The sequence below is a fragment of the Mus caroli genome, chromosome 6 (assembly GCF_900094665.2).
Source record: "Mus caroli chromosome 6, CAROLI_EIJ_v1.1, whole genome shotgun sequence".
NCBI classification, from domain to species: domain Eukaryota; kingdom Metazoa; phylum Chordata; class Mammalia; order Rodentia; family Muridae; genus Mus; species Mus caroli.
In genome coordinates, this window is record NC_034575.1 from 24,448,091 (window position 1) to 24,454,337 (window position 6,247).

Below are 6,247 nucleotides of genomic sequence, written 5' to 3' on the forward strand. Positions count from 1 at the left end.
AAAAAAAAAAAAAAAAAAAAAGGAATTCAAGAGAATCCCAGTCTTAAAATCCAGGAACCACGAAGCTCTCCAGACATTCTGTAAACAGCCTTGCACAAAGTAGAAAGCAAACCTCAAGAAGCCAGACATGATGAAAATCTTGCTGTAAGATTGTTTACAAAAAGTAGTGAGCTTTTAACACAGTTTATGTCCTATACACCCTGCAACTTCCTGACATTATCTCATACCGTCTATCCAGTGTTCAACTTTATTATAACACAATTTCCCAGCCAAAAGAATTGAGAAGCTGAAGAATTTTAGGCAATTCAAAAGACTGAGGAACTGAATTAAACTAGGATTTGAAATTCAAATTCAAATTCAGAGCTCAATAAAAATGGTCCATCAAGTAGATGCTTGCAAGCAGGCCTTACAATCAGAGACTGAACCCAGCTCCCACAAGGGAGCAGGAGTGAAATGACTGAGTCATCCTCTGACCTCCACATAAGCATGCATGCCGGCTCACACAACACACAAGCACATACACTTTCTCACCACCCCTCAGACTCAAACACATACAATGAAAAACCAAAAACAGCCAAGAGGTGTCCTGAGAAACAGTCTAAATATTCTGTGTAACCCAGTAAAGATCAAGAAATATGGAACAGTAAAGATGGCTCAATGGGTATGTAACACAAACCTGATGACTTCAGTTCAGCCCCCAGAACCCAAGGTGGAAAGAGAACTGACTCCCAGAGATGGTTGGTCCTCTGACCAATACACAAACACACAAAAAGTAATTAATGTCTGTACACACACACACACACACACACACTTACAAAATAATAATGGTTAGATGAATGGCCTAGCACTTAAGTGAATTTTTGTTCCAGGGCATCTGACACCTTCTTCTGGCCTCTTGAGTATCAGGCACACACAGTGCACATACATACTTGCAAGAAAAACAAATATGTAAAATAAAAACAAATGCAATCTTCTTTTAAAAGAGTAATTTTTTTTAACAAGCCTTGGTAAATTTAAAAAGACTAAAATCACAGAAGGGTTGGTGGCTCATGTTTGCGAACCCAACAGTAGCAGGCTGGAACAAAGGACTGGGTCAAGTCCAGACACTGCTACCTAGTCAGATGCCCTGGAACAAAAACTCACTTAAGTGCTAGGCCATCCATCAAACTATTATTACTTTGTGTGTGTGTACACGAAAATCTCAAAGCTGAAGTTTGTTCCATGTACTGAGATGTACGTCTGTAATCTCAACACCTGGGGAGATAGGGGCAGGCAATCACCAGAGTTCCCAAAACATAGGGTTTCGGTAAATTTTCAGAGACAAAAATCTTGAAATATTTTCTGACATATACTAAAATATTTTCTGAAATATACTAAAAGCAGCAGCAGATTCAGGCAACTAAACCAAGGAGAAATGGCACTGTGGATGACACACTCAGTTGATAGAATGCTTGCCAAGACCCTGGATTAATAGCACTACAGCAAAAACTAAGGCTGGTAACACCTATGCTAGGGCAATCTGAGCACTATGGATATTGGCAGAAGGAACTTCAGAAGTTCAAGGACATATTTGGGTATATAGTATGTTTGCTGCCAACTAGGGCTATATGAGACCCTCTGATGAGATTTAGTATCACCATGGAAACAAACCTCTGGGAATGCCTGTGAGGAGTTATCTAGAGTAAGTTAAATGAGGTAGGAAACTAACCTAAATGTGAATGGTACCTATCATTCCACAGGCTCAGATCCTGGACTAACAAAAATAAACAAGTTAAACCAAATTTTTTATAGTTCTCTGCTTCCTGATTGTGGACACAACATCATTAGCTGCCTCTTGTTTCTGCTAGCTTACTGTTTCTGCCGAGATAGGCTATGCTTCCTAAAACCATAAGCCAAAACAAACCCTTGCAAAAATTCCCTTCTCAAGTATTTTGTTATAGCAACAAGACAAATAACTAAAATACTGTCTGGGGGGAAAAAAAGGAAATTTGCATATTCCAATGATTGTGTGATCTCGAAGGAGGTTATAATTTAGAACTGAAATGTCCCCAAAGCTCACTGACTGAAATCACCAATCTATCAGTGTTTAGAGGTGGCATAATTGGTTGTGAGGGTTTTAAACTTCATCAATGGGTTAATCCATAAATGAGAGCCATTGGGATGTCTCAGCATATAAAGGTTCTTACCCAAAGCCTGACAACCTGAATTGGATCCCTGAGATCAACATGAAAACAAAAGTGACTCCTCTGACCTCCACACATTTGCCATGGCATACACGTGTCCCCACCCCACACAAAAGAAATAAAATATGCTAAACATAGAAATCCCAACCATAATGGACTATGGAAAGTGACAGATTTTTGGAGGTGGTGCCTAGTTGAAGAAGTAGGAGGGCAAGGCATGCATCTAAGGTCCTGAATTTGCCTTTTCCTTTCCCAAGTGACCATGGCATGAACAGTTCTGTCCCACATGCACTCCCTAGCACAATACTTGGCCTCATCACAATCTGAGGACCATGGAGCTAAATGGCCATGGACTGAAAACTCTGAAATCACGAACCCAAATAAATCTTTCCTCTTTTTGTTTATCTCAGAAATTTTGTCACAGTAACGGTATAAATCTGACTATGAAAACAGGTATTTGCTTTTTTTTTTTTAAAGATTTATTTATTATCATACATAAGTACACTGTAGCTGTCTTCAGACACACCAGAAGAGGGCGTCAGATCTCATTATGGGTGGTTGTGAGCCACCATGTGGTTGCTGGGATTTGAACTCAGGACCTTTGGAAGGGCAGTCAGTGCTCTTACCAGCTGAGCCATCTCACCAGCCCCCTTGCTTTTTAATTGAACTATAGAGGACAGCTATATAAATTTCCTAGGCAATTTTGTGGGAAACTGACCTTAGAAAAATTCCCAAATTACTGTAAAAATATGTAGACCAGAACCAAAAGGGAAGAGGTTATTTCTAACTCCAAATGTCTATTTAATTTTAAGACAAAGAGGGCGCCTCACTGTGTACCCCAGGCTAGTCTTAGACTCATGACCTTAGCCATAGGCTAAGACTATGAGGCATAGACTCTGCCTTAGCCTACTAAGTACTGGGATTTCAGGTGTGAGCCACCATGTCCAGCTAGACCTTTAAAGTCTTAAAGTTGCCTTGTATAGTACTCAACTGTACCGTTCCTTTCTAATATTTGTCTTTTGGAATAAGACTATGAGAATGACTTGTAAAACAACCAGGCAAAATGATAATCAAAAGCTACTAAATGCCAAGAGTGGTGGTACGTGCCTATGCTTTCAGCACTGGGTAGGTAGAAGTGTAGGGAGAAACAAGATCTTAAGGTCATCCTGGGCCACATATGAGTGCTAGGCTCTGTAAGACCCTGCTTCAAAAATCTACTAAGTAAATTCTTAGTTTAAAAAAATAATGCCAGGCATGGTGGTGCACGCCTTTAATCCCAGCACTCGGCGGTCAGAGGCAGGCGGATTTCTGAGTTCGAGGCCAGCCTGATTTACAAAGTGAGTTCCAGGACAACCAGGGCTACACAGAGAAACCCTGTCTCGAGAAAAAAAAAAAAAAAAAAAAAGCCTTCCTGGGCTACACAGAGGGTTTGAAGTAAGCCTGGGTAACTCTGAGAGGCTCTGTCTCAAACTACAAAGTTGAAAAGATCTGGGAATACAGCTCAGTGGCAAAGTGCTTACCAACCATGCCTGAGGTCCTAGGTTCGATTCCCACTACTGAAGAGTGGCTAGATGTTGGGGATATACCTCTGTTATAGAGCATTTGCTAAGCATGTGTAAGATCCTGAGTTTGAACCCAGTATCTAATTCCCCTCCTCACAAAAGCCCTCCATTCCCGATAATCCAGCCAATACTAAACATTAAGAGGTAATAATTTATCATTTCATTTTTATTCTGCATTCTAGAGACTGGGAGAAGGAAAGGCCTGTTGCTTTAAAACAGTAACAAGTTATCTATCTTGTTTTGGTTACCAAGCCAACCAAAACCTGACCCCATGGAAGCTAGAGAACATTGCTCATCATCCCTCCTTCTAAGCTGCAGAAAGAAAGGGAGTCATGGAGAACAAAGAGGACTCTTTACAAGGAGAGAATAAAGCACTTACACTTCAAGGACTTTCTAGGCACAGATGCCAGGTGCTACCCACTGAAATCCAGGCTTGGACTAAGCTCCACATTCTCAAAGGGCCATCTCAACTGAAGCCTGGGGCTCAGAGTCAGCAGGAGGAAGCTGCAGCTCCCACTAGCAGCACATTTCAAAGAGACTGCAACAAGAGAACATGTTCCATTTAAGGTCTAATTCCAATCACCTTCACACAGCAGCAGCAGCAGCAGAACGGATCTTTACATCAGTCTTTTCTTTCAAAGGGCATTTCCATGACTCTGTGATGAATATGGGACAGGCTATGGCCCAACAATCTTTCACTAGCTCCAAGTCCTTCATTATACTTCACGGCGTATCTGCACAGTGCCTGTCTCTTTTCTTCTTTAATGATGCACTTTTGCCCCAGGACTCACTGTTATACCAACAGCTCTAAAACTGACAAAACAACCACAATCGCTGATTGGGCCTCAACACTGCAAGCCTCTGCAGATGCCCACACAAATGTAACACACCCACACACAAATACATATAAGTATTTTTTTGAAAGCTAAGCCTGAGCTTATAATCTCTCAATGGTCAGGTTGAGGAAGAAAGATCATGAATTCAAAGGCAGTCATGGCTCCACAGTGGGACTTTATCTCAAAGCAAAACAACAAAAGTGGATAATTTTTTTTGTTCTGATTCTTTTTCTTATAATAAAAAATATCCACAATCTCTGGACACAGTGGCATACACCTTTAATTTCAGCACTTGGGGAGATAGAGACTGGAGGATCTCTGTAAATTTGGATCAGTCTGGTCTACATAGCAACTTCCAGGCCAACCAGGTCTACATAGTGAGACTATGTCCCCCCAAAAAAGGGAAGTGGTTCAATGGCTCAGTGGTTAGGATCAAATGGAAGGTTATGGAAGTCCAGGATTCACTTCCTAGCAACCACACAACTGATACCAGTCACCTGTAACTCCAACTTCAGCTAATACCATCTCTGGCATCTGTAGGTACCCGCATTCACATGCACAACTCATACACAGAAACACACACATAAATAATAAAAATAAAATCAACATGCATATTTGAGACAAGGTTTATGTGGCCTTGGCTATCTTAGAACTCACTGTGTAGAACAGACTAACCTCAAATTCATAGAGATCTACATACGTCTGTCTCCTGAGTGCTGGTATTAAAGGCATACACCAAAACATCTGGCATAAGTATTTAAAATCCACAAAATCTGGCCAGCAAAATGGCTCAGTGGGTAAAAGCACTCGCTACACAAGTCTGAGCAGCTGAGCTCTATCTCCCAACCCATTTAAGGCAAAAAACAGACTTCTAGAAGATGTGCTCAGACCTATTTTTGAGTAGCCATACATGTACAGTAATATTTTTTAAATACATAAAATATATTTTTCACCAGCCTTGTCTACAGAGTGAGTTCCAAGACAGACAGAAAATCCCTGTCTCAAAAAACCAAAACCAAAAAAAAAAAAGGCAATAAAAGCTGATTATTTGGAAAAGTTTTGAAAAAAATCAATATTGTTAGAAAATATAGCAGTGCTTTGATGGTTTTGTGTCCTAGATCAAGCTATCAACTAGTCTAAGACCATGTGGTCCAGAAAGAAATGAATCCAGGCAAGAACATGTAACACCAGAAAACAACCAACCATACCCACAAAGCCTCCATCACAAAACCTCCAATACTCCCTCCACAGCTAGGGCTTGCCTGGCCAACTAATGCAATGGGTTCATTTAAACTTACTTCACTTTAGTTAAAGCCATGCCTGGCTAATCACTTCCAAATGGAATGTTACAAGTAGGTTAGTCTAATCTTAGGATGGCCTTTCCTTTTTATTGCTTACTTACATACTCTCTCCCAATGTGAAGAAAACTATATTCATTCCTATATTCATTAAGGTAACTGACCCTCAGAACTATATAGAAAACTTTATTTTTTAAAAAGACATCCTTCCAAAATCAAGTTATGGTTTAAAGATCATTTAACTAGAGGACAAAAATAAATAAAAGACTAGCCAGGTGTGGTGGCGCACGCCTTTAATCCCAGCACTTGGGAGGCAGAGGCAGGTGGATTTCTGAGTTCGAGGCCAGCCTGGTCTACAGAGTGAGTTC

At 40.6% G+C, this 6,247-nt stretch overlaps 1 protein-coding gene across 2 annotated transcripts in view; it reads right to left on the reverse strand.

Moving 5' to 3' along the window:
- Positions 1-6,247, reverse strand: part of Tnpo3 (transportin 3) — a 70,682-nt gene that overhangs the window by 56,231 nt on the left and 8,204 nt on the right. Inside the window, exon 2 of one of the 2 annotated variants that reach the window (XM_021164058.2) lies at positions 4,125-4,283. The exons of the other annotated variant lie outside the window; for it this stretch is intronic. The gene's annotated coding sequence lies outside the window, so the exon portion shown is untranslated. The remainder of the gene's footprint in view (positions 1-4,124; positions 4,284-6,247) is intronic. 2 annotated transcript variants of the gene reach the window in all.